General features: G+C 46.3%; 1 long non-coding RNA gene across 2 annotated transcripts; it reads right to left on the minus strand.

Moving 5' to 3' along the window:
- Positions 1-15399: 15399 nt before the first annotated feature.
- Positions 15400-25416, minus strand: LOC122460268. Of its 2 annotated transcripts, none has more exons than XR_006281568.1 (3): positions 25231-25416; positions 21631-21687; positions 15400-15960 (listed from the first exon to the last, which is right to left on the minus strand). It is a non-coding gene; the product is annotated as an uncharacterized LOC122460268 (long non-coding RNA). The 2 variants fall into 2 exon arrangements; XR_006281644.1 differs by having other exon boundaries at positions 25222-25416.
- Positions 25417-27186: the final 1770 nt, after the last annotated feature.

Here is a 27186-nt window from a genome sequence, read left to right on the forward strand (position 1 = left end):
GGATCGTTTCCCTCTTCTCCAGTTGGATGTTCTCCTTCCCTGAGACTTTCATCCTCTTCAACAGCACAGAGGCTGTTAAACCGGGGGTGGGACCGTTCCTCTGTGTCCCGAAAAGTCTCATCTATGTACCTCTCTGTCTCCCTTAGCTCCTCCAGTTCAGGTACTCTGGTCTCCAAAGCCCATACATGATCTCTGAGGGACAGGAGCTCCTTGCCCCAAAAGCACCAATACACCATCTGCCCACAGGGCAGGTAATCATATGTGCTGTGTTGGGTGCAATAAACTGGATAGGCCACACTCTGTTGCTGGACTTCTGCCTGCATTCTCTTTTTTACTCCTGCAGCTCATTCCTTTGTTGATGTTTTGTTTTTATCGGGGGGTGTTTGGGGCTTTAAGTTTAAAGAATGTTAAGTTTATCTCGCCCCCCCCCCCACATACACACTCCCTCACAAAACTCCCGTTAGTCACTCCTGTTCGCTAGCTCCTCTGGTCACTTAGGAGTGGGCTTTTTAAAGCCCTGGTCTTCCTGAGTAGCCCTGCCCCCTGGTTAAGGGTTGATGAGTGCTAAAGGGTTTAGGGATTAAAGCTTCATTAAGAAGCTCTCAGCCTTCCAGTTCTATGATTCTATGATCAGTCCGTCTTAACTCAGTCGAGATGGATACACTCTATTAGATTTAACAAGTTTAGAGTGAGAGACCTCTTGCAATTGACACTGCATGCAACTAGCTGAGGATCTCCTCCCATATGTTTATGGCAGTGAAACTACTTCTTGCACAGACTAGATGCTGCAGTTGTTCTTCAGTCATCTCTTTCTGTGAGACCTGTGCAGGGAGTTCTTTAGTTACTGGAGCACTCTTTACAAGGGCATTTTACATAAAATGCAATAAAGTGTCACTGTGTTCAATAAATACATGTCTAGTCAGATATTGTTAAGATCATATTCCCTGTCCTGGAAAATGTGTTTTCTGTTGGTTTCTGATAAGCATGGAGATTGACAATATCCCTTAAGGATGTGAGAGCAAATAACTTCTGTTAAATCACATTTTATATTCTGTCCTTATATTCTCATGGAGGCTTGTGTTGCTAAGGCATCTACTACCCTGACATTCAAGCAATGAATTCCCTGCTGCAATTCATTCAACACAAAAATCACTCCAGATATTTGACCTGTTTCTTGGCCCCAATATGTGCCTTTGCACTACAGATAGCAGCTACAAAAGGAGCTGGGGATTTCTCTTGTGTAAGGGAATTTCTGCCAGGCATACAGCTGGCATAACTGACTGGCACAGGGGTTTGTTGGGGTATACAAGAAGCATGAGGGTCCGACAATCTCTGATTTGTATAAAGGCGTCTACAGGCCCATTAAAAGCTGGCATATTTTAGAGTAACTGTGAGGTTGTCTAGCCTACGTCAGGGGCTGAACTTGACCCTCACTGCCTCAGGATGGGGGAAAGAAGAACCCACTCTTACTCCTCCCTCTATTCCTGCCCTGAGCATAGCTGCCAGACCCAAATGTCTGAGTCATTCTGTTCAGATTGTTTGCTTTCACCCTGCTATTCTGGGACCACTGTTAATACTGTGTTTTCCCTTTTCTTACCCACAGAGGATAAATTCTTCCCCTCCCCATCAACAGTAGTACAACCAATGAGGTACTGCTGCACAGGGCAATGAGTGTTGGATCCTGGAAGGCCGAGCAGGACATATACACCCTTATGTTCTTCAGGGACTGTCTGCATCCCAGCACTGAGGAGAATTTGGGGTTGAAGGGTAAATTTTCTTCTGTGGAGAGAAGACATTCTGCTCGGCCCTGGGGTGGGGGGCATCAGGGAGCTGGCTGAGCAGAATCTCAGAGCTCCATGATCTTGTGTTGCCTAGTCTCATCATAAATTATAGCAACCAAGGAGCTGCTTTATTTTATGCCACTGGTGTAAGGTTCTTAAAGGAGATCAGACTAAATGATCATGATGGTCCCTCTGGCCTTAAAATCTATGAAGTGAGTTTATGCCAGTGGAGGATAGGCATAGTGGAGCTCTGCTCTGTCATGACCCTTCCCCAAACTGAACCTGATCCAGCATGATCCTTTCCTCTCTCAACATGTCCCCCACCAAGGCTGTCCTTACCCATACGCAAAGTATGCAGCTGCGCAGGGCACCAGGAAATTTGGGACACCCCAGGGCCCCCGCCCCGCCCTGCCTCTTCCCCGCCCCAGCCCCGCCCCCACTCCCCTGAGCTCTGCAGTAGGGCTGAACCTGCACTCATTCGCGGCGGGAACTGCAATGACCCGATAATATGACGCCGCCAGTGAGTCCTGGGGGGTGGTTCCTTCCTGTCTCCCAAGCCAGCACTGCCCCCCTGCAGAGGCCTGAGGCCAGCCCTCCCACTTCCCCCCCGCAGAGGCCTGGGCCCCCCCACACCCCCCCCACAGGGGGGCTGCATAGGGCACCAGAATAGCTAGGGATGGCATTGCTCCCGACCCTAGATGTGTGTGGGGTAGCTGGTGCAGAAGGTGGCTAGAATGCCTATGCAAGCTTCATGCCAGTGGAGGGCTCCCTTACACAAAGGGAATTCTCTGCTGACCACCTCTGGACAGAATACAACTATTTGCCATGGTCCAAGATGTGCAAAATGGCCATGCAGGAACAGAAAATCCAGCCTTGGGGGTCCAGGACTACATGGATTCACCAGGCATCCCCCTGGAAAGGGGGGACACATCTGCTGCACGGACTAGTGCATCCTTTAGGTGACAGTAGTGACCTCAGAGTAGCTCTGGTGATACTCCATGGCCTTGGGAGGAAGATGTTTTTAAGTATTATTCCAACACATAGCCCATCTCCCTTGGCTGTGTGCTGGGGTCATGAGTTGGACTGTTATGAGACGTGTGTTCCCAGACTGAGCAGTTGTTGTTTTTTTTTAATTTGCCCTCGCTGTTCCCCAAAATTTATATTTTTCCTCACCAACATCAATGGGTATAGTCTAACATAGGGGAATGCCTTCTATTCTCATTGGTACTTCGATTGCTTCAGAAAATGTCACCATTTACAAGCAAATCTATTAAACAAGTACATCAATCATTCTAAGAGTTAACCAGCTGGGCTCTAAATATTCTTGTTCTAGCCTTATTATCGAAAGCCTTAACATTCTCACTTTACATAGAGTATGAGTTCTCTTTTGTGGGCCTGATTCTGCCACCCTTATTCATGCTGCCTAGCATTTACAGAGCAGTACTTTTGTTTTCGTCCAGTTCACAAACCTCTTTCTAGGAGCTGAACCCCTTCCTTTTGACCTCTTTGATGACGCTAATGCACCAGCGAGGAAGTGAATAAAAGGGAGCAGTCTTTGTTTCTGTTACATTACAGATTTGGAAGATGAAAACAAAAATCAGTGTCAGCTAAACAGAAAAGAATTCTGGCCAAATGCTGTTTGCCTTACATAGTGATTTCACTTTGACTGCTCTTGGGAACAGAACGAGCAGGGTTTGACTGAATATGAGTATTGGAGATATATTTTTAAGTTCATGAAAAGAAATCACAAACTATTTTTAAAAGTAGCTGAGAGTGTACTTTTAAATGCAAAACACTACTGTCAAGAAAATGGAAATGTAGTTCCTGGCAGAAAATGCTGGGTGAAATGCAGAGAGTTCCCAGGTGAGATGGAGGCATAGCAAAACCATGTAAAGCAAACTAAAAGGCAAAAAAGCAATTCTGGATCTAAATATAGCTACCTCTTGGAGCTTTAGGAATATAACTGAAAAGGCCAGAGAAGGAGGACTCGGAACCAGAAATTACAGTTCAAGTGTGACAATAAACCTAGAATTACGGCTTTGGTGAACATACTAGTAGGAATAAAGTATCTGAAAGTAAGCAGTAGGCAATGAAGTGATGAAATGATAAGATTGAAAGTTATTTTATTTTAAGGGCCTGATTCTGATTACTTAAACTCTTATAAATGTTATATAACTTTATTGACACTTTATTTATATCAGTGTAAGTAAATATCAAAATAAAGCCCTCAGAAGTTGCTATGAAATCCATCCTGGCCAGAGGCAAAACCCTTTCACCTGTAAAGGGTTAAGAAGCTAAGGTAACCTCACTGGCACCTGACCCAAAATGGCCAATGAGGGAACAAGATACTTTGAAATCTGGATGTCGAGGTGGGGGAACCAAAGGGTTCTGACTGTTTGTGTCATGCTTTTGCCGGGAACAGATCAGGAATGCAGCCTTACAACTCCTGTAAAGTTAGTAAGTAATCTAGATAGAAAATGCGTTAGATTTTCTTTTGATTAACGGCTTGTAAAATAAGCTTTGCTGGAGGGAATATATATTCCTGTTTTTGTGTCTTTTTGTAATTTAAGGTTTTGCCTAGAGGGATTCTCTATGTTTTGAATCTGATTACCCTGTAAGGTATTTACCATCCTGATTTTACAGAGGTGATTCTTTTACCTTTTCTTTAAATAAAATTCTTCTTTTAAGAACCTGATTGCTTTTTCATTGTTCTTAAGATCCAAGGGTTTGGGTCTGTGTTCACCTGTACCATTGGTGAGGATTCTTATCAAGCCTTCCCCAGGAAAGAGGGTGTAGGGCTTGGGGGGAATATTTGGGGGGAAGACATCTCCAAGTGGGCTCTTTCCCTGTTCTTTGTTTAACACAGTTGGTGGTGGCAGCATAGGGTTCAAGGACAAGACAACGTTTGTACCTTGGGGAAGTTTTTAACCTAAGCTGGTAAGAATAAGCTTAGGGGGTCTTTCATGCAGGTCCCCACATCTGTACCCTAGAATTCAGAGTGGGGAAGGAACCTTGAGAGCATCAACTTCAGGTAAATTAAAAAATTGTTTTATTGAATCAGATATGAAAATGAATAATACAAGTATCCCTTGTGGTATTTATTTGAATATTAAACTCTAATTTATTTTGTGAGGCCCCCATTTTCAGTTTTCAATGGACTGTAGATGTTTATATTGACAATATATAATGCAGTAGAGAAATTGACAGGGCAGAGAAGAAAAATAGCAGGTGGTTTTGCATGTGGATAAGAGATAATTAGAGGTTTGAGCACCCAGGAAGTCAGGACACAGGATAAGGCCTTTGGCAAGGGGAAGAGAATGACTCTCCTCATTCCCACCTCACTGTGAATAGGATCTGAAGTGATCTGAAATTTTGGGAGGGATCTTGAAGTGCTAAATTTCCATCCGCCCAAACAGTTGTCCCACCCCCTCCATCCTTATTATCCACCACTGCATCCAACAACAGAAGACAAGCACATTAGCAGGATGTTTCTGTTAAAATGATCAACAGTAAAGGAGTTGATGTTGATATTTAAAGTATGTGTTGTCATTAAGCTTCAGAGTCAACACACATGGAGATACTTTCAAGCTCTTGTTTTAAGCTGTCAGTTTACAAACTCAAGAAGACAACACTACATCAATTTAAATTCTGTTCACATTTTAAAGGTTTTTTTTTTCCAAAAAAACCAATCATAAGAAATAGTAACCTAGGCCAAAATTTTCAAACTTGGATACCTAAGGGTAGTCACCTAAAGAGGTAACTTGATTTTTAGCAATACTGGGCACACACTGAGTTCCTATTGTGGGAGATGGCATAATAGATTCCTTCCAATTTCTAATTTCTGTGAGGATATCAAAAATATTTTCCTTCAGACTAGCCTGGTGGTTAATTGGTAGTATTCTACAGTAGACTCTGGCTTGATTATTCAATTTCTTGTTCTGGTCTCTTGCTTGCTACACTGATGCAGGTTCCTAGGGGTGATTAAAAAGCAGGACTGATGGGCTTTAAACAGTTGCAATGAATGATGAGGAGAGGAATAAAAATGGAGGAAAAATGAAGGGGGGTTTCTTTAGAAGAGAGGTTTATCAGAGGACTCTATTCTTAGAACCACAGCAGGGCTGTAAAGGAAAAATCTGCCCCCAGTAAAATTTGAGCCATGATCAAACCCTGTGCAATCTGAGCCTTTCATGAGGTCGCAGAGAATATGTATCAAGGCAGAAATTGGTCCTATGAGTCGCTACAATTCATACTGCTCTAAGAAACTGTTTTATGTGAGTGTAAGCAAATTGTACTCATCAATTCCTGAGTGCAACTGACATATGCTGTAACTAACAAATTTAATTTTTTTCATTTCTCCCATAGTTTTCTATCTAGTCTGTCTTGTTAAATCACCAAAGCTACATATACAGTAACTCCTCACTTAACGTTGTAGTTCTGTTCCTGAAACATGCGACTTTAAGTGAAACGATGTTAAGCAAATCCAATTCCCCCATAAGAATGACTGTAAATGGGGGGGTTAGGTTCCAGGAAAATATTTTTTGCCATACAGTACAGTACAGTACTATAGTTGGGAGGTACCCCCGCCTTACCCCACACAGGCACAGCCCACTGGCATGGGAGATGAGGCAGGCAAGGAGGCTGAAGGTGCTGTAGGCTAGGAGAAGCACATTGCACAGCAGCTTCCCCTACTCTGCAAGCACGGGGGGGGATCAATCCTCGGCCCACCCACTCCACCCCTTCCCCTAAGCCCCCACTCTTAACCCGTCTCTTCTCCCCCCCCCCTTTGTGGTGTTCAGGAGGCAGGAGGGAGCGGGGAGGAGCAAGGACACGGCACGCAGGCTCCCCCTCCCTCCCCTGCCCCCTGAACGCTGCAAGCCAGCTGATTGCCGTGGACAGGAGGCAAGGGAGGGAGGAGCGAGGCATGCCGCGTCCTTGCTCCTTCCCTCTCCCTCCTGCCCACAGCAATCAGCTGGCTGTGGCATTCAGGGGGTAGGAGGGAGGAGTGAGGACTCGGCGCGCAGCCTTCCCCCTCCGTCCCCTGCCTCCTGCCCGCGACAGTTAGCTGGTTTGCAGTGTTCAAGAGGCAGGGGAGGGAGGGGGAGCCTGCGTGTTGAGTCCTCGCTCCTCCCCCCTTCCTCCGGAATGCCACAAGCCAGCTGATTGCTGCGGGCAGGAGGCGGGGGGGAAGATGGGGAAGGTGCTGATCTGCGGGATCTGCTGGCTGGCGGAAGGCACTGTGTGTTGGGGGGGCATAGGGGAGCTGATGGGGGGCTGCCAGCTGTGGACAAAGCAGGCAGCCAAACAACGTTATAGCGAAGCATTGCACAACTTTAAATGGATCATGTTCTGTAATTGAACAGGGACGTAAGATCGAAACAATGCTAAGCGAGAGGATGTTAAGTGGGGAGTTACTATATAACAAATGCATGACAGTTCAGGTTAGAAACCCATTCATGTCTTTGAGACAGGGTCCCAGAATGTCTCTAATAATTTTAGCTGGAGCAGTTCTAGATATTCTTTCTTGCTTGGCTCAGAGGAAGATTAAAATGTATGGGGGTCCTGGGCACAAAGAACATTTGGGCTCCCCACATTCCATTAAAACACAAATATACCAAAATGCATTAATACAAAGTTACCCTGCCACGAAGCACAGCCCCTGCCAGGAGTGCCAGCTCTTCCTGGTGGATGGCTGGGGGAAGGGGGACGGTTGCGTTCCCCCTCACCACGAGGCCCGGTCCCTCTCAGTGGCCTGGCCCCTGTTTTTCCTCTTCCCTCCTGAGGCCCACCCCAAGAGCTGGCGCCAGGCCATGGTAAGAGCCACCCAGGGAGCCCAGGCCGCTATATATGGAGCCCCAGAAGGTGCTGTAGGCTAGGAGAAGCACATTGCACAGCAGCTTATCTCTTATCTCTGGGACCCACTTATCTCTACCTATCCTGAGTGGTGCGCCTCCAGGGGGCAGGGACATGGGCCAAGGGTTCCTCTCTGGCACCCTGGTCTCCAGCCCAGGGCAGGTGGATGGTCTGGGGCTCCCCACAGTGGCTGGGCTCCCTGGGTGGCTCTTACTATGGCTCGACTCCAGCTTCCGGCCTGGCCAGTGGGCCGGGCCTTGGGGGAAAGAGGAAGAGCAGGGAGCTGGGCCATGGAGAGGGTGGGGCCTCGTGCCCCCCCCACTTCTACCCAGGCTTCGGTGCTCCTGCCGGGTCCCCCCAAATTGGCCGGGGACCAATTAATCTGCCACTGGGGGCACTCCTTATTTTAATTCGTTCATTTGGCATTTTGAGATGAAGGCAAAAAAAAGTTGTTGCAAAGTCTCCATTATTTCTTCAAAAACATCAATTTTTGACTAAGACCCTGGGACTAGGTTTCTTCATGCTTATTATTCATATTCTCTAATTGTTCTTTACTTCAGTTGTCTCATGTAAAGAGAATAATAAAGCCCTGATCTTCAGAGAGTTATCTGTTGTCTGACAATATAAGTGACACAAGAAACTAACAAAAGACAATCACATGGCATAAATTATACCTGCATGCATTTATTGTTCTTTTGAGAATGTGTTAATGAAGCAGAATATAGCTCTGAAATGTTAATATGTTTAAAAATCAGAGACTCTCCTCACAGAGCACATAGTTTGCCTTCCTTCCCTCAGCTATAGAAAACAACTCTTGTCCAGGAAATTGTTGTGTTCCCAAGTTTTGAAGGACAGAAGCGTGCATATCCCTATCAGGACTCAAACTAAGTTAAGAAACTAACAAACTGAGTTAAGATTCCAGCTAAACTGGTTTTTAACCTGGTTTAGCCAGCCACCATGGGTCACGTTTAAACATAGTTCTAATATCCTTTGGCCCCATTTTAGGGCCTGTCAGTACAACAAGTACAACTGAGTTTTTGTAGCCAGTTTGTGACACTCTCATCTAAGTGAATTACAACGAACACAATTGAATTGTGTCTCCACTCAGCAACTTTCTTCCCACAATACAGCAATATGTCTTCTAAGTTTATTTAGTCAAACCTATATACCAAGCCATGTTTGTAACAGTGCCTTCTGGGAAAGACCTGAGCATTTATTTCATAGTGCCCTCACCTCCCAGCAAATGAAAAAGGGAGCTTTTCCTGTCCTCCTCACCAGGATCTTGATGCTTCCTGGCCTTTTATGCTTCTGGGCCTCCTGCCAAGCTCCCAGTACTGCCTGGCCCGGGCAGGTGTCTGGTGAATAGCCACACACTTTACAACCCTGGTAGGCTTCATTGCTACCAGGCCCACACAGAAAGCTGGACAGTGAATTGGGGTCCTCTCCAACCTCTCCAGTCTCATGCAGGGGTCTAGAGACTGACATGAGACTTTATTGTGGAGATGAGATTTTTAGCATGTTATAAAGTTTTGCTACCTTACTTATAAATTCATTTGTTTGTTTGTTACTGTTACAGTATTAATAGTAATTTGGGTCTGAGTTCTGATGCCAGAGATTTGGGTTTGTGCTTTGTATGCCACTGGCCAAATACTCAACCCAACTTATTCCCTCACTTCCCATCCTTTTGCGCTCTAGGGGGCATGAATAGAGAGCAATTGTGCCCAGTCACATATCACCTTTTGCATAGGTAGATGCACAGTCTGGGCCATGGCAAGTGGATTTATTCCAGGGAAGTGAAGATGGTAACTGGACCCTTTTTCACATTATGAGAACTTTGAACAAAATAATTGCATAACACTGTTGAATGGTTTTGCAGCATAGTAGAATGACATTAAGGTTTGGGGGGGCGGGGGGAGAATAAGTGCTAATCACCAATTTCCAACAAGTTTTAGGATATGTACATTTTTGGTAATGAACTGTAATATTTTCTGACATCTTTTTATCATTAATTTGCTACCTCTTATTGGCTTTGCTTGGTGATAGCACAACAGAAATTTTTCACTGTACTGATCTCTGAGCCAACCCAATATTAACCTTATCCAGGATGAGAATTAGCCATTGATTCATATACTTTGCTTCCTTCCTCCTAAATAGTTTTTGATCAATGACAATAATTTACCTTTCACCCTGTGGTTATCATGCTTATTTTATAGCTCTGGTGTGAGACTTTATTCAATAAATGATATCACCTTTATGCACTATTTTTTGTTAATGCTTGAAAAAACTTATAAAATGTTAGTCACAATTTACTCTCACAGAAGATGTGCTAATTTGTCCTTATCACATTATACTTATTTTAGTGCTCTGTAATTTTGTCTTTAATTACTTTTTTAACAATTATTCCCTGTAATGAGATCAAGATAGTTGACCTATATTTCTTTGGGTCTTTTTTAGCATGGGTTCAGTGTTGGCAACCTTCCTATTCTCTAATAAATAGAAAATAAAATATCTATCTAAGGTATTTCTATAGCACCCATCATTGTAGCATCTAAGCACAGTATAATACATTTGTAATGATAGATTAATATTTTCGTTAACAGGTCATACATTCCATTCTTAATTTCCATTAGTACTCTTGGGTAAATACCATCTAGGCCTGGTGCTTACGGTCACTTAGTATCTCGAGTGGTTCCATCACTTGTTTTGATGCTTTTTCTAACAATGTCTCACCTTTGTTATCTGTAAAGAGGAACCCCAAAGTATAGTAGATACTCTCCCTTCAGCCTCTGTGACAAAGATAGACGCAAAGAAACCACAGAGGGGAAGGGGAGAACATATACATACCACTAGAAGCCTAGCTTCCAATCTGAATTTGACCACAAGTAGAAAATAAGTTTGGTAATTCCATATGCATCCCTATTTGACATTTGTATATATCACAAACCCACACCTAGTTTGGCACAATTCTTGTTCTCAAATTGGAAAGAGACTAAGGCTATGCCACACAAGCTCAGTGAGCTTCCTCCCACTTATTTACACATACTTGCAGTAGCTCAATGAGAGCTAGCACAAATATGAATAGTAGTGTAGCCTGAGTAGCAGCAGTGTGGGCATGGCTGAGCCATGCCAAGTACATATCCACTGTTTTCAAATGGGTTTGTGTTTGGCGCAGCCGCTGCTGCCACTGCCCATGCTACTGTGGCTATGCTACTATTTATACTCTTACTAACTTTCATAAAGCTACCGCAAGTACAGTAACTCCTCACTTAAAGTTGTCCCGGTTAACATTGTTTCGTTGTTATGTTGCTGATCAATTAGGGAACATGCTCGTTTAAAGTTGTGCAATGCTCCCTTATAATGTCGTTTGGCAGCCGCCTGCTTTGTCCACTGCTTGCAGGAAGAGCAGCCCGTTGCAGCTAGCGGGTGGGGGCTTGGTACCAGGGTGGGCTGGCAGCCCCCCATTCGCTTCCCGCTCCCCTAAATTCCCTGTGCAGCAGCCACCCAGCAGGCTATCAATTGCAGGCAGTTCAACTGTCCCTCCCGCCGCTGCCATGTGCTGTTCCTGCCTTCTGCCTTGAAGCCTCCTGCTTGCTGTGGGGGAGGAGAGGAGGAGAGGGGGGCTAATGTCAGGTGTCCCCCTCCCCCCTACTCCTGCACCCTGCTTACTCCATCTCCGTAGAGCAGAGTGACACACGACAGGGCTCAGGATGGAGGGAGCTTCCTAGCAGCAGCTGCTGCGATCTCAGCTTGCTGATTAACTTAACAAGGCAGTGTACTGTATGAGCACATGAGCAGAGGAATCCATCCCTAGCTTGTGGCATAGACAGCTACATGGAATAGCAGAGACACTAGAGGTCAGGATGTAATGTAATGCCAGAGCTATGCAGTATGACAGTATATGAAAGCATATCCTACAGTAATCTTTGATCTAGTAAATAGCTCCCAACCAAAAGCAGGGTCCGTTTGTGCCAGGCAGTATACAAACACTTAGAAAGATTTGATCCCTATCTTGAAGAGCTTACAATGAAGGCCTTGATTTTGCAAAGGCTTATGCATTGACTAGTCCCATGAATTCCATGGAACTACTTGCATGCTTAAAATTAACCACATGCATAAGTCTTTGCATGGGTAGGGCCTAAGAAGGCTAGTGGGTCAGGACAGAGGGCTACAATTAGCTACATACAATTTTCAGTAGGGTAATTATTATAAAGTTCCAACTACCTCCTTTGCCCCCTTGATTTCAAGGATTTTTTTCTAGAAAATCATGTGAGAAAAGTAGATAAACTGAATTATTCTCTCTGTGACCCCAGCATAGCATGACATACTTGTATAATTTGCTTGAAAGCAAATATTTGTATTAAGTTAGAAAACTCACAGTGGCATGCCTATGTTTTTGACACTTGTTGAATTGCTTTATTCTCATCTAGTTAGTGCTACAGGCAAAAAGATGAACATTTCTAAGCATGGGCGGTGTGTATAATAGGCTGGGGAAGGCTATGCCTCCCCAGACAGCCCCACGTTGCCCTGCCCACACTCCACCCTGAGGCTCCTCCTGCTGTTAGTTGGCCCCAGCCCAGGCAGGCTGCTCCTCTTCCTGGAAGGGAAGCCGACAATGGCTAAGGCCGCTGGGACTTGGGTGGCTGGGGCTGCCCAATGCTGGGGGTGGGGTGGGGGGGAGGGTGCGGTACTAGGGCTGCACTGCCCAGCCCTTGAGGGCTGTGGGGGAGGAAGGGCCATGCACCATTCGCCCAGTGTTCTGGGGCTGGGGAGGGGGCAGGCCGCATGCCACCTGCACTCCCAGCGCACTGTGGCTGGTGAGGATCCCATGCATGACCCGCCAGACACGCAGGTGACCTGGGTCTGGGGGGGCTCTGGGCTTGGGGGGATGGAAGGGGTGGGGCCTCAGGCGGAAGGGGTGGGTTGAACTGGCCTCCCCAAGCCTGTGGTTCACCCACCGTCCATGTTTCTAGGGCTCTCTTTGGCCCAGTCTACAGCTACATATCATTCCTTTTTGAGGTGGGGACAGAAGGAACAGGAAAGTGTGATTCTCCTCTTTACTTTAAGCAAAATGATATTCTTCAAGTTCACTATTTTTGTCAACAAGATGATGATGGTCCATGTCCAATAATGTGCAGCGAAGGAATTAGCCAAGGATGTATACTGTATAAAGACATCGCATCAGTTCACAGACACAAAAACTGGAACATTTTCAAGGAAGTCAAGTGCGCAGTAAGTCAAAGCTACAGTAACTCTATGTCCATGTACAACTGTCTCCTCATTAGTGTAAAATGTTCAGTTGACATTAAATGGACACTGTTAAGATTGAGAAACCTGAAGCCTGACCAATCTTTATTTCGGATGGCTGTTTGCTAAGTCCATGTAATGATCTATATGTTTCGTTTTTCTCAAAATAAGTGTTTTAATGCACATGTTCACAATGACAAGAAGCAGTTCCAGTAGCCAAAGACACAGGAGAACTTAGCAGAATTGCACACAACTGATAGAAGGGGAAAAACACATAAGTAAACAACTTCATTAAATTTCCATGGATTATTATAAACAATAGAAAAAATATGAAAGGTGCCTTGCCAATGTTCTTCGAATATATTCCCAATTCCCTTATTTACCTATTCCTTCTCCTGTATGTTGTGTGCCCAATACACGGTCCTTTTTGTAAAAGATTTGCAGGTAAAGATAATATGGGCATGTCAGTTCAAAAAGTCCAAACAAAATTACAATATACGAAGGGATATTATTATACAGTCCTATCAGTGTGCATGGCACTTTACACACCAATGTAAAAAAAACAGGTCTGTGCTTGAAGGAATTTACAATCTAAGGTCCTGTGAGGTTTGGAATGGATGGGGTTCCTGCACAGTGCAGGTATGATTGATCGCATGCATATACCCATCCTATGCATGCAAATACATTAACAGGAAAGATTCTATTCCATCATTATGTGGGGCTTTGTGGATCACTGTAGAATATCCATTCACCTACATCAGATGCAGTGGCAGGGAGAAAGATACCAGGGTATTCAGATCTGGCTTGTTTCAATATGGGCAAGTTAGTATGTTGTTTCCCCCAAACAACACAGTGATCAGTGGAGTATCTGTGTCCACTGTGATTTTAAGCAACCCAGCCTACCCTCTGCTGCCCTGATTGATGAAGGCTTATTCTGATGTAACCCTTCTGGGTGCCTCAAAGAGACAATACTTCCCCTCTTGCAAGCACAGAGTCTGAGTGTAGCAAAAAACTTTTAATAAAAGGAGGGAAGAAACTCAACATTAATTTGGGAAAACACTGCAAACAGGGTCCATAAACATAAACCATGAGCAAAAGACCCACCGCCAAGTAAATTGGGCAGTGTCCTTTTCCCCTTGGGTTCTTAAGTCCAGCCACCCAAAAGTCCTTTTAACATGCCCATCCCTTCTCTGCACCCCACCTTGGAGAGTGCAGACCCAAAGTTCAGAGGTGCCCGTCCCTTCTCTGCACCCCACCTTGGACAGTGCAGACCCAAAGTTCAGAGATGCATCTGCAGAGTTCACCTCCAACCCTGGGGGCAGGGGGGGTAAGGAGGCACCTTACTTGCTCCGCTGCTCGGGCAGTCACTCACTGCCCCTCTGTGGGGCTCTGCTCTGGCACTCTCCACCAGCCACCCTGCTGGCCACTCACCATGCCTTTTAACCAGCCACTCTGCTGGCTGCTTGCCAAGAAGACTTCAGGGCTCACCACTTAACACAGCTCTGAGTGAGTTCAGTTGTTAGCTAGGGAGCATCACTGCTGGAGCATACTGGACAGTCTCTTGCACCATAGACACTGTCCCAAAGCAGGTCTAATACTTAAACCTAGGTATCAGTGATTTCAGCTCTGCAGTATGTAACAAGACTCTCAATTGAATCTAAATTAGCTGTTATTACACACTGGGGACAGAAAGGATCAAACAGTGCTTGGCACCCTTAGGCATAGCCCACACCACCAGCCACAAGTGCCTGTTCCCTTCCTTTCTCAACTCATTAGGCTTTGGAACCCATGTCCCCTGCTGAGCAAGTAATGTCTAGTTGAGGGTGAGTCCCTCAATTGGGAAATGCCAAGTACAGTTCTGCTGCCCTTGATTCACGCCACAAGGTTAACAACCCTTTATTGCTCCTGCCCCAATAACAAGGAGACTGGGGATCCCACACCAGCCAAAAGTGACCATTTGGCCAAGCAATCCCATCATGCTGAGCACCTAGGCAGGGTGGGGGTGATGCAAGTGAGATCATCTCCTGAACACCTCTTCCACAGCTCATCTCTAGATGTCAGGGGACAGCTCATTCAGACTCTGCTTATACTGATTTGCACTAACTGGAAAAGGAGTAGTTTAACAACACATTGAGCAGGTACAAGTTGATGTTGGAATGTGCTTTTGGCCAACTGAAAGCAAGATGGTGCTGCTTACTGATTTGTCTGGACTTTAGTGTGTTTAACATCATACATGTGATCGGGGCATGTTGTATGCTTCATGTTATATGGGAGGATAAGGGCAAATACTTTGCAATGGATTTTATCGCCATCAATGATGATCTGGAATCTGCTTCCAGGCAGCCACCAAATATACCCCTTGCTGGCACTTGCTCAGTTACAGAAAAGGCCATAAGGAATGCCTTGTGCACTGATATTCTTGAACTGCATGGGGAATATACTGTGGCTGATTGATGTTGCTGCTTTGAAATCATATGTAATGCTTCTGCATGCATTAAAGAAATAAAGATTCCTTTCTCTTTACCTTTATTGAAATTGATTCATGCTAAAAATGTGAGCAAACTCGCTGCCCTAATGTGGTTCAAACATGCAAACATAAGACATAACAAAAACTTGTCACTAATAAGAAAACTAAACATTAGTTTATCTGTTCTCTTTCCCCTGAATTGGAACAAGTGTAGAGTGCACAGATCTGATGATGGTCCATGGCTCATTGATTGGTTCCTTCAGGCATTGGGTTCATAGGTTGTAGTACATGGCAACATTGAAGTAGAGTCATGATGCTTATGTACACTATGGATTTGCCCTCATGGCTCATGACCCCAAATAATGTCGTCTGAAATGCCATGTCTCACTCCTTCATCTTATGATCATGCGTGAGATACTAGCTTGCAGCTTCTCCTCCATCTCCTTGTCCTCCTTCCTTCACTTCTCCTCAGACTTCTTGTGCTCTTCCTTATGCACCTCCATGCATCTCTGATCCTCTGTTGATTTGACCTCAAATTCTGAAGGCTTTCACTGACACTAAATGATCTCTGAGGTGCCCTTCCTTCCCTCAGTGAGTCTGATACTGTTGTACTTAGTCCTGACAGAGAGATAGAGAAAAGTTTGTGAGTGCCCTTGAATCCCTCATTGTGCACAGCCACAAATAAAATATATCAGCATCTATCTCCAGAGAATGTCTTTCTCTTTGCTGAGTCTCTTGGCCACCAAATTTTCCCAGGGAAAGAGATGATGAGTAAGACTAAGATTTCATCATAGAGTTTTTTAGTAAAAGTCATGGATAGGTCACGGGCAATAAAGAAAAATTCACAGAAGCCCTTGACCTGTCCCTGACTTACTAAAAATATCTGTGACAAAATGGGGAGCTCTGGAGTCCCTACACTGCCTGCAGCGGCTGCGCAGCTGTGGTGGCCCTGGCTCAGACCTCTGGGAGCCCCTACCACCCATGGGGGCTCGGAACTGTGGGCCCCATCCCCCTCCTCGCTGCCTGTGATTGCTCGGAGCTCCGGGTGGGTCTCCACTGCTCGCAACACCTGGGAGCTCCTCCGCTCGGAGCCCCCTGCTGATCGCAGCAGCATTGAGCTGTGGGGTCCCTGTGCCACCCACAGCAGCTCGGAGCTCTCAGGGGCCCTGCGACCTGTGGCAGCCAGGCACTGTGGGGTATCCCCACTGCCCACAGTGTCTTGGCGCTCTGGGGGTACCCTGTAGCTCCTGGCTGCCGCAGGCGGGGGAGGGGGGGACCCTGCTGCTCCCAGCCACCGTGGGCTGAAGTCACGGAGGTCTCTGGAAGTCATGGATTCCGTGATTTCTGCGACCTCCGTGACAAATTCGTAGCCTTAACGATGAGTTAATTTACCTTCTAACTCTCCCAAAAATTTCTTTTTGAGAAAAGCGGGGGGGGGGTGCAGGTCCTGGGAGACAGAGCAGAAATGGTGATTATACTAAACCCTTTTCAGACTGCTGCCACCTTACAAGATGTCATGCTGCTTCAGATACGAGGCTGAAAGAAGGACCCATTATTCTAGACCTCAGGGAGATCTTCTGCGTATGCAGTGGAAATCTTTCTGTGTCTTGTGACAGATGAACTGATAAGTGCCTGGACAAGGATTGCAAGTTAAAGCAGTGGCAGATGGAGGCTTCCCTTACCAATGAATCTCACAGACTGTCTGGAATTTTTATTAGGTGAATAATTCTATTTTATTACTTTCTCCAGGAGTGGACCAAGTAAGATCAGCAATAAGCCAGATTCTGCACTAGTGAGAGGGCGACTTCGCAAGCAGGGGTATTGGATAGAAGTGCCTTTAAGGATTGTGTTACAACGACAAATTACATTTTATCTGAGATAAGGCCACAAACATTCAACCTTTGCATTAATGTTTTTCCATTAAAAAAAGCTACTGCGTTCAGCCCCTGTAAGCTGCTGCTCCCCCCTCCCCCACTTGTCTGCCATTTGAAGCACCGTGGTAGCAAGAGGGAGGAGGAGATGGGATGGTACACAAGTATAATGGCACAGCATCTGTCCATAAATGAAGCAACAGCTAGGAATAGGCTAAAACCTGACCAATATTTCGTAATATCCTTCATAATAATTGTAATGCTGGCAGACCAGATGCCAGCTAATGCCTCAATGCCAAGGTCCCCATGCCTCAATTGAATATTAACAAATACATAGCTGGAATCAGTCTGACTCACCTTTGTGTTAATATTGTTAAAATAGGTATTAGAATGATAAGAATGTGTTTAGTGTTTAGACTTCAATGATTGTGAGTTGCTGCATGTATTAATCTCACTGATAACATCTGTATTCCATATTGTAGGTAACATTTGAAAATTTGAATTGTAAGTCTTTGTAACTGCATGAATCACCAGACAGGAGAGAGACATTAACTAATGTGAAATGCTGGTCTCCAACAGAAGGCATTACATCCTGCCCAACCAGGAAGGCCAATCAACAACAGATGGACTAGAATGGAACATTAAAGAGGACATGTTGTTTACACTCCCCTGACCACCATGAAGATGAGTTTTGCAAGTGAATTCCTTTCATTGGCTGAGTTTGCAGCTCAAAGCAGAAGAGGGGAAAGGGATCAAAAACCCCTTATAAGGAGGAACTGTATCTTTATGCTACTTGGACTCAGGAGGGTTGGGGGGCATAAGCAAGAGATCTCCAGTAGTTAGCCTGGATTAGCCCTAAAGGGTCTATGGGTTATAATAGAAGCTTCTATTACTTTTTGAAACTTAAGATTGAAACTCGCTTAAGATTGAAACTCTTTTGTGTATATATGTTTACCTGCTTTAACCTTGCAAATAACTCTCTTGTTTCCTTTTCCTATTTAATAAATCTTTAGATAGTTTATTATATGATTGCCTATAGGCATTGTGTCTGGTGTGATATCTAAAGTGCAACTGACCTGGGGTAAGTGACTGGTCCACTGGGACAGGGAGTAACCTGATTATTGCTTTTTTTCTTAGTGTAAGGGGCCATCAGCCACAAAGGGAGACATACCTGGGCGGCAAGACAGATTAGAGCACTCAAGAGGACTGTTTGTGACTCCATGTTAAGGCTGAGGAGTTTACACTTGATAATTTGTTGGTGAAATCTAAGTATAGAACTCATGACCAATCTGGGGTTTGTACCCTTTTCCTCCATGGTTTGCCTGAGGTTGATACTCATGTTCTTGAGCCACTGCAGGACAATTTGACAATACTATAATAACAAAGATAGCTGCATCCATCTTACCTGACTGCGCTGCTGTGTTCTCCCCTGATTTTTCTGAGTTGTGTCCCTCCACCCCATTGTACTCTTCCTGGTCGAAACCAAGAAAGAGCTTCTGGGACTGAGATAGCTCAGTGGTTTGAGCATTGGCCTGCTAAATGCAGGGCTGTGAGCTCAATCCTTGATGGGATGGGGATTGGTCCTGCTTTGAGCAGGGGGTTGGACTAGATGACCTCCTGAGGTCCCTTCCAACTCTGATATTCTATGATTCTACAAAATACTCCCAGAGATACATGTAACTCTGGTTGAGAACCACTGAGGTAGAGCAATACTGACATAAATGGAAAGAATCATAAGAAGTCACTATTACTTTTAGGTCCTAAATTTAACTTTCCTAAGGTTCCTGCAGTCTTTCACAACAGACTGGTGCAGAAGAGAATTTTTTGAAAGGGAACAGCTTCTGTGGCTTCGTTGTAGCCCACATATAAACCTCTTTGAACCACGCAGCTAGAAAGTGTTGTTCTGGGGTCAATTGGCCACTAATGATAAAGTTTTCTCAAAAGGTAATCTGCAATATTTGAGAAAAGTGCCAGGTCACCTACTCCTCTTCCTTTGTGAGGTGTTGGTTCCCACGTCTTTACTATAACCAAACCTGCTTCGGGTCTATGAGGCCCCCAAATAATCTTGGGTCTTCCCATACATATCCTCAATATGACCCACCCTATTCCAAATACTTTGTCAAAATATATAGGGAAAAATTCTGGCTCCAAGAATGAAAGAGGTTGCTGGGGATGGGAAGAAATATAGCTGCTTTGAGACCCATACTCTGGCTAATCTTGATCTCATGCATAGCAAGGCCCCTGCTCTGGGCTGACAATTCTTTAAACTGTCCCTGGATTAGCCCCTCAAAATAAACTATTGAGAACGGGTAAGATTTCTGAATGGAGTCAGCGGTTCCTTTTCTCACCACTCCCATTCTCTGGGGCAGATTTTTATGTTAAAGGGCCATTTTTCCCACTCATCCTGGATTTTTACTTCCTTCTATAATAAAGTTACCTTAGATGAACTTAATAATACAAGTTTTGCTTATACTGCCAGAAGCTGTTTACACAGACTGAATTAACACTTCATAATAAGCCAACCACCTCTGAATTTCTCAAACAATGGCCACTTGATTTGAATTTATGTCCTTAACTTTCATTTCTTTCCACATGCCAATGCAGAACCTTCTCGTTTACATTTAAAAAGCTGAGCTAAGAAAAATCATCCTTCAATGTATTTTTGCTTCCTTTAAATTAAATGATTAGCCAGTGTGCATTTGCAGAATTGGGGAATGGGGGTCCATCAAAACTAGGGCACAGAGCCTCTCAAACACCTTCTGCTAGAACTGTGTGATGATGCGGCTTCCCGGGATATGTCAGCAACCAGTCACTGGAATAAACCGTTGGACTAGGGTAGCATCGGAGCAGATTCATTGGCCTCCAAATCCTTCAGTAAAAAGAATCCTGTAAAGCAGGCAAAGGAAACTTAAAAGGAGAAAATAGGGAATAAACTAATCAAAAAGGTTATTTTTTCCTAAGAAACACGGTACACGTAATAACCAAGGGTTACGCCATGAATTCTCTGTAACCAGAGTCACATTATGGACCAAATTCAACATGATGGAACACGGCTGGACATGCCGTGAGGACCTTACTCCACCAGAAATATCCTTTTAAATATTGTGACAGACCCAGACCAGTGGGATACAAGAGTCTGGTAGAAGGCAAATATATTGGCCACTGGATGAACAGTTTTCTGTTCTCTGAGTGACCAGAGCAGGGGCTGCCCTAGAACAATCAGGAACCTGCCAGAACCAATTAAGACAGGCAAGCTAATCAAGACACCTGGAGCCAATTAAGAACTTTCTAGATTCAATTACGGCAGGCAGGTTAATCAGAGCACCTGGTTTAAAAAGGACCTCCCATCAGTTAGTAGGGGGTTGCACCAGGAGCAGGGAGTGAGAAGGCATGCTGCTGGAGGGGTGAAGAATATAAGCATGATCAGGCTTCAGGAGGAAGATCCTGCAGTGAGGATAAAGAAAGCCCTGGGGGGAAGGCAATGAGGAAGTAGCCCAGGGAGTTGTAGCTGTCATGCAGCTGATACAGGGAACATTGTGGACAGCTGCTATCCACAGGGCTCTGGGCTGGAACCCGGTGTAGAGGATGGGCCTGGGTTTCCGCCCCCCATCCCACCAACTCCTGATCGGACACAGGAGGAGTTGACCTAGTCTGTGAGAAACACCAGAAGAGAAAGTCTAAATTGGAAAGGGATCTGCCCTGTCCCTGACCCACTAGGTGGGACACAGAGACTGCGGGGATTGTTCTCCGTTTCCCCCATATTGGCCAGTGATGAGGTTAGCTGAGTGGACAGCAGGTTTGAGCCACTAGCAAGAGTGGCCAAACTGAGGGCTGCCGTGAATCTCTGAGGTGAGCAAATCCGCCAATAAGCGCAGGACCCACCGAGGCAGAGGAGGAACTTTGTCACAATATGCATGCAAGTTCTAACATTTGTATTTGTTTTTCATTGTCTTTTTTAATCCTTAAGGAGCCACTTTTGGGACCAAAGCAACACCCTGTCCTCCTATAGCTTCATGATGAGGCAATTTTAAAAAAAAAACTGCTTGTCACTCAGGCTTCACATAAAAGACTATGTCATCATACTAATGAGCCAGTCACAAATAGTAATAAACTATCGACATATGCTATTTGCTGAAGCATCCAATGCAATATATGCTAGACAAAAAGATGTAAGGTGGATGAAACTGACTTGTTGATTCCAGAAGTATTCTCAATGGTCCTCACTCACTCTACCTCTCTGTTTTTGCCCACATCCACCTCAGCGTAATAAGTACAGCAGCGTTGCTAGTTCTGGGGAGCTTCCTTTTAACACTCCTGCTTCCCATTATCCCACCTCATTCAAAAATCCTGTCCTTGATCTTTATACCTATAATGCCTCACTTACACAAGTGAACTACACATTAGGCAAATGACTTACCAGAAGATGACTTCATTTACATGATAATGTCATTCTGGGAAAGGTGTTACCTGGAACCTTTAGCAATACAAAAGGACAGAACATTGAAATGTATTCATGAAAGTTTGTTTATTCAGAATTACTCTGTAGAAAACCTGTGGCTAAATTACCTAATTGGCCATTAGATTCTTGGCTACACAAGAAAGTTGTACTGCTCTAACTATATCATTATAGTTAAAGTGGCACAATCCCTCTAGGGTAGATGCAGTTATATTGGTATAAAGCAGAGGTCCCCAAACTGTGGGGCATGCCCCCCTAGGGGTGTGTGGTGGAAGGTTTGGAGGGTTACAGGTGGGGCCCCGCTCAACCCCCATGGGGGTGTAAAGGGAGCACCACCCATCTGCCGACCTTGTGCCTGGGGCCCTGGCTGTTGGCCCCATGCCCAGGGCCCTGGCCCCCAGCCTCAGCCTCGGCCCCCAGCCCTGGCTGGAGCTCCACTCCCGGCCCTGCCCACCCCCAGCTGTGGCCCCAGTCTTGGCCCCCTTACCCCGTCCCCATCCCCCTCCAGAATTGCGACCCTTCTCCCAGCCCTGGCTGGGGGGGGGGAGGGGGTAGGGCAGCAGACAGGGGTAAGGGGGATGTGAGTGTGACCCTGAAAAGTTTGGGGACCACTGGTATAAAGGTATATCATAGGTTATACCCAGTGATGAGCTGCCAGAAGCTCAAGAACCGGTTCCTTCACTTGCTCTGGGTCTTCGGCGGTACTTCAGCGACACATCCTTCAGTCCCTCCGGGTCTTTGGTGGCACTGAAAGACCCGCCGCTGAAGGGCCACCGAAGGCTCGGAGTGCCGCCAGGTCAGTAAAAATTCACATGGGAGCCTCCCCAGCCGAGAGCTCAGGCAGGACAGACAGGATGGTCCTGCGGGCCACATCCTGTCCATCTCGCCTGAGCTTCCCCACCCCTTTAACAACCGGTTCTAAACCAGCTTCAAAATTTAACAACCGGTTTGTGTGAACCGGCTCCAGCTCACCACTGGTTATACCTCTAGGGCACCCCATTGGGGTGTGGGTAAACACCTCCAGGGCTGGATTAACCAATGTGCATGTTGTGCATTTGCACAGGGCCCTCATCTTGGAGGGAGAGAGGGGTAAACTGAGTCGTGATGTGTCACAGTGCCACTTGCCCAAATTTTGCCCAGCCATGATGGAGGGGCCAAACCTAGGCAGTGTGGGCTATGTGAGAGCAGAGAGAGCGGAGCTGGGAGGCCAGGATCAGGAGAAGCTGCCCTAGCCTGAGACAGGAGCACTGAGCCAAGGGGATGCTGGTGAGTGGCCAGGAAGGGCCTCAAAGCAGGGAATGAGGGCTGGAGATGAGTCATTGGTGGGCTATGGGGTGAGTGGGGAGTGTTGCAGGGTGAGGAGTTAGGGCAGGGGTGGCCAACCTGAGCCTGAGAGAGAGCCAGAATTTACCAATGTACATTGCCAAAGAGTCATAGTAATATATAATGATTATATGTGTGTGTGTGTGTGTGTGTGTATAATATGCCCACACATAATCGTTATATAAGTTGATAATGTATATTTATTATACATTTATAAAGTATAGTTAACAATACTAACAATTTAATCTTTTAATTGGTGGGACTTCTGGCAATCTTTACTTTCAACGATTCCCTTGAAGTTTGGTTTGTGATCAGTTGTGCTCACATGCAGCAGTTCTCTTAAGTGGCTGTCTATCAAAATGGATCGGTGCTTGGATTTCACATGTTTGAGTGTCGAGAAAACAGACTCACAAAGATAGGTCGAGGCAAACATCGAGATTAATTTTAGGGTTGCACCTTTGATGTTGGGGTATTTATCCTTTGGTACAGATTTCCAGAAAGTAAGGGTCCCCTCTGTCTTCTGAACAGATTTCAGTCTGTCATATTCCAAAAGTTCTATTATTTCCATCTGGAATGTTGCTTCATCAGTAACTAAAGGGGCTTCAGACAATTGGCTTCAGTACTAAAAGAGTCAATCTGAAATCTGATTTGAGGTCTTTTCTGCTGCAAATCTTGGAATCTTTCCTCAAAACTGTCCTTAAGATTTTTAATCATGCTCACATACCTAGTTGTGCTCCATTTTAGGGGTTCTGCTGCATCTTCTTTTGATCTGGCTTGAAGTTGTGACATTGAGGGAAAGTGTGTCAGCTCTCCGTCAAACATTTGCCTGTAAAACAACTGCAGTTTGTTCATGAATGCTAATATACCTTGCACTAGATCAGACAGCAACTGGAATTTTCCTTGTAAGTCCGTGTTTAGTTTATCCAAATGCAGCAGCATGTCTGCAAGAAATGCCAAAGCCATCCAGGTTCTGTAAACTCAGGATGTATTCTGTGCTTCTCCTCAAAAACAATTTTACTGGTTCCAGGAGCTCAAAAAAACCCAAGAAATAACTTTACCTTTTGAGAGCCATGAAATTGTACAGTGAAATGGCAAATTGGCAGGGGAGTCGTCTTCATCCAGTTCTTCAATTAGATTTTGAAATTGTCTGTGATTGAGTGCATTTGAGAGAATGAATTTCACAACATGAAAAACAGGTTTCATGACATGATGAAATTTGAGATTTTTAGATACCAGTTGCTCCCGATGAATAATACAGTGAAATGTCCAAAATTTAGGAAAGCTCTCGTCAGACTTACAAAGTCCTACTAATCCATTTGCAAATCCCCTCCTGGACAGAGCCCCGTCCATTGCAATGGCAGTGAGCTTCAGTAAAGGCAAGTGGTTTTTTGCAACTACCAACGTCAGTGCTGCCTTTAAATCTCGTCCACAAGTTCTGTCCTTTAGTGACACAATTTCGAGGAGTTCTTCCTTTGCAACACAGTCATCAGACACAGTGCAGACAAATACTGATAATAAGGTTTATCCTGTGCATGGCACGACTTATCCAAAGTGATGCTCACACTGCTGAAGTTGCAAGTGCAGTTGCAATTCAATGTCATAGTTCAGATCAGAGATTCTGATAGGGCTGCTGGTTGGTGCTAAGCATCCACCATTTTCCCCGAAGTCGGCTCCTAGCAGGAGCCGTATTATCTTCTGAAGAGCCACATGCGGCTCTGGAGCCACAGGTTGGCCAACCCTGGGTTAGGGGCAAGTGGAGGATGTTGGGGGAGATGGGGTGAGTTGTGGGGGTAATGAAGGATGTCAGGGACAGTGGGGTGAGTTGTTGGGGCTGTGTGGGGAACAGGGGATTCTGGGGACACTGGAGTTGGGATGTTGGGAGCTGAGGATGGTGGGGCTGAGATGCATGGGATGTATATCAGGGCTGCTGGTATGTGCGGGGGCTGTCAGAATTAGCAGGGCTGGGAGAGGGTGTTGGGCGGGCATTTGGAGGTCTGTGTATGGAGACAGGTGGGGTGGGAGAGGCATTCAGAGATCTGTGTGGGCTGATGCATGGGTGGGTTACGAAGGGTATTTGGGAGTCTGTGTGTAGGGTGGGGAGAGGGGCATTCAGGGATCTGTGTGTGGGGTGGGGTATGTTTGGAGCAGGAGCACTTTGCTATCTAGTTTATGGAAGGTGGGGGCCCCAATTTCTATAGTGCACAGGGCCCCATAATTTTTTAATCTGACCCTAGGAACCTCTCTCATCCCAGACATCCTTCCTTGTATGTAGACATCACTGTAGTGCCAGTTTGGAGTCCAGGATGTGTTCATCCCGCAGTAAGTCCTAGAAACACAGCTCCCTCTCTTCTGATCATAACAGCAGTCCAAAACAAAACAAAAAATAATCCTGCAGGCCACAAGACAATCCGGGCTCACCCCACTGTTCCCTGCAAGGCAAAAGATAAATCTCTGTGAAGGGGATCTGGGTTCCCAGACACTCTGTGTATGAGGGGCCCAGGCTGAACACCTTGGGCTCCAAAAGGGAAAACAGAGTAAAGAAGGTCCCTCTATCCTCTCCACACGGTCCAGGCGGCTAAGGCTCTTCAGCAGCTTTCCTGGTGGGCAGTCCTAGCTCTGTGGGACTAGGGAGCTAGAGCTCTAAGTCTAGCTGGGTAAGTCTACACAGCAACTAGACACCTGCGGCTGGCCCTTGCTAGCTGACTCAGACTCAGGCTGCAGGGCTATTTCATTGCAGTGTAGACTTCTGGGCTCAGGCTCAGGCTGGGGCTCGGGCTCTAGGACCCTGTGAGGTGGGAGGGTCCCAGAGCCTGGGCTCCAGCCTGAGCCCAGAAGTCTACACAGCAATGAAACAGGCCCGCAGCCCGAGCCCCATGAGCAAGGCCAGGTTTACAATGGCGCCAGTGGCTCCATGGAGCTGGGTCCATGCTCAGAAGGGGCCCTGGCCTGCTCTGCTTGCACTGCGCCCCGAGACACCACTGGTTCCCCCCACCCACCTCTTGCTCCTGTTGGCCTGCCCGCCGGCCGACCGAGAGCTCCTCTCCACCCCCTGGCCCCACCCCCTACTTCTCTCTGCCCCCTGGCCGGATCCCAGTGCACCTCCAGCTCTGGGCAGTCTCTGCTTCCCACCACCTGTGGGGCCCTGCCTGTCTCCTCGGAGCTGAGCCACTTGGGACTGGTGCAGAAGCCTGGCCAGTCTCAGCCACGTGTGAGGAGGGACAGTGCGGGGGGCTTGGCTGGTGTGTCTTGAGGGAGCCCAGCAGGGGCAGGCCCTGGCCTGGTTGATTGCGCCACTCCCGAGGGGCCAGAGCGATTCCCAGCCCTGGAACCAGCCCTGGCTGTGCTGCCGGCTTATCCCAGCAGACAGTCGCCTCCCAGCAGGGTTGGTGAGTGCGGCCGGGAGGCAGGGCGTGGAGGAGTGGTGGGCTGTGAAGGGGTGGGAAAGATCTGTGTGTGTTGGGGCACTCGGGAGTGTAGGTTCTGTGGTGGGGGGGAGGTGGAGCTGTGGGCAGGGGTGGTGTGCAGGGCGCTGTGCATTTATGTGTGGGGATCTGTGGGGGGCTGGGCATAGGGAGTCGGGGGGATGTTGGGTGGGGGGGGGGCTGTGTGGCACAGCATGGGCCCACTCCCGGAGGGGAAGGAGCATGCTGGCAGCAAAGGGCCGGGTGGGCCACTCTGCGTCTGGCAACTGCCGGTTTGTAAATAGTGCCCTTACGCGGGGCGGAGCAGGGCTGCCCCTGCCATGATATGACCTATTGCCCCTGGCTGGCCCCTCGCTCTGGGGGCTGACCTCCCCATGCCATGCTACATTGCCTCCATGAGGGCCCACAAATATATTTGGCGCCAGGCCCACAAAAGATTAATACAGCCCTGCCCATAAGCCCAAGCTGGCTGGCGTGGGCCAGCCGTGGGTTTTCTTTGCTGTGTAGACATACCCTTGCACACTTTAAGAGATGGATTCTGGGTGAGTCAATCTTAAAACAGGACAAATAGTAAACTTGATTTAAGACTACGAATGGGTTAAAAAAGCCAAACTGGATTAAAAAGAGGAAGAGAAGAGAGAGATTTATGTTATACTTCATGACAGAGAATATATCCATATGTATATATATGTGCAATTACTACCCAACAGAGATAACAAATCAACAACCCAGGAGACTGAAATCTTAAATCTCTCCATAAAAGATATGCCAC

The sequence above is a fragment of the Dermochelys coriacea genome, chromosome 1 (genome assembly GCF_009764565.3).
Source record: "Dermochelys coriacea isolate rDerCor1 chromosome 1, rDerCor1.pri.v4, whole genome shotgun sequence".
Classification (NCBI taxonomy): Eukaryota; Metazoa; Chordata; order Testudines; family Dermochelyidae; genus Dermochelys; species Dermochelys coriacea.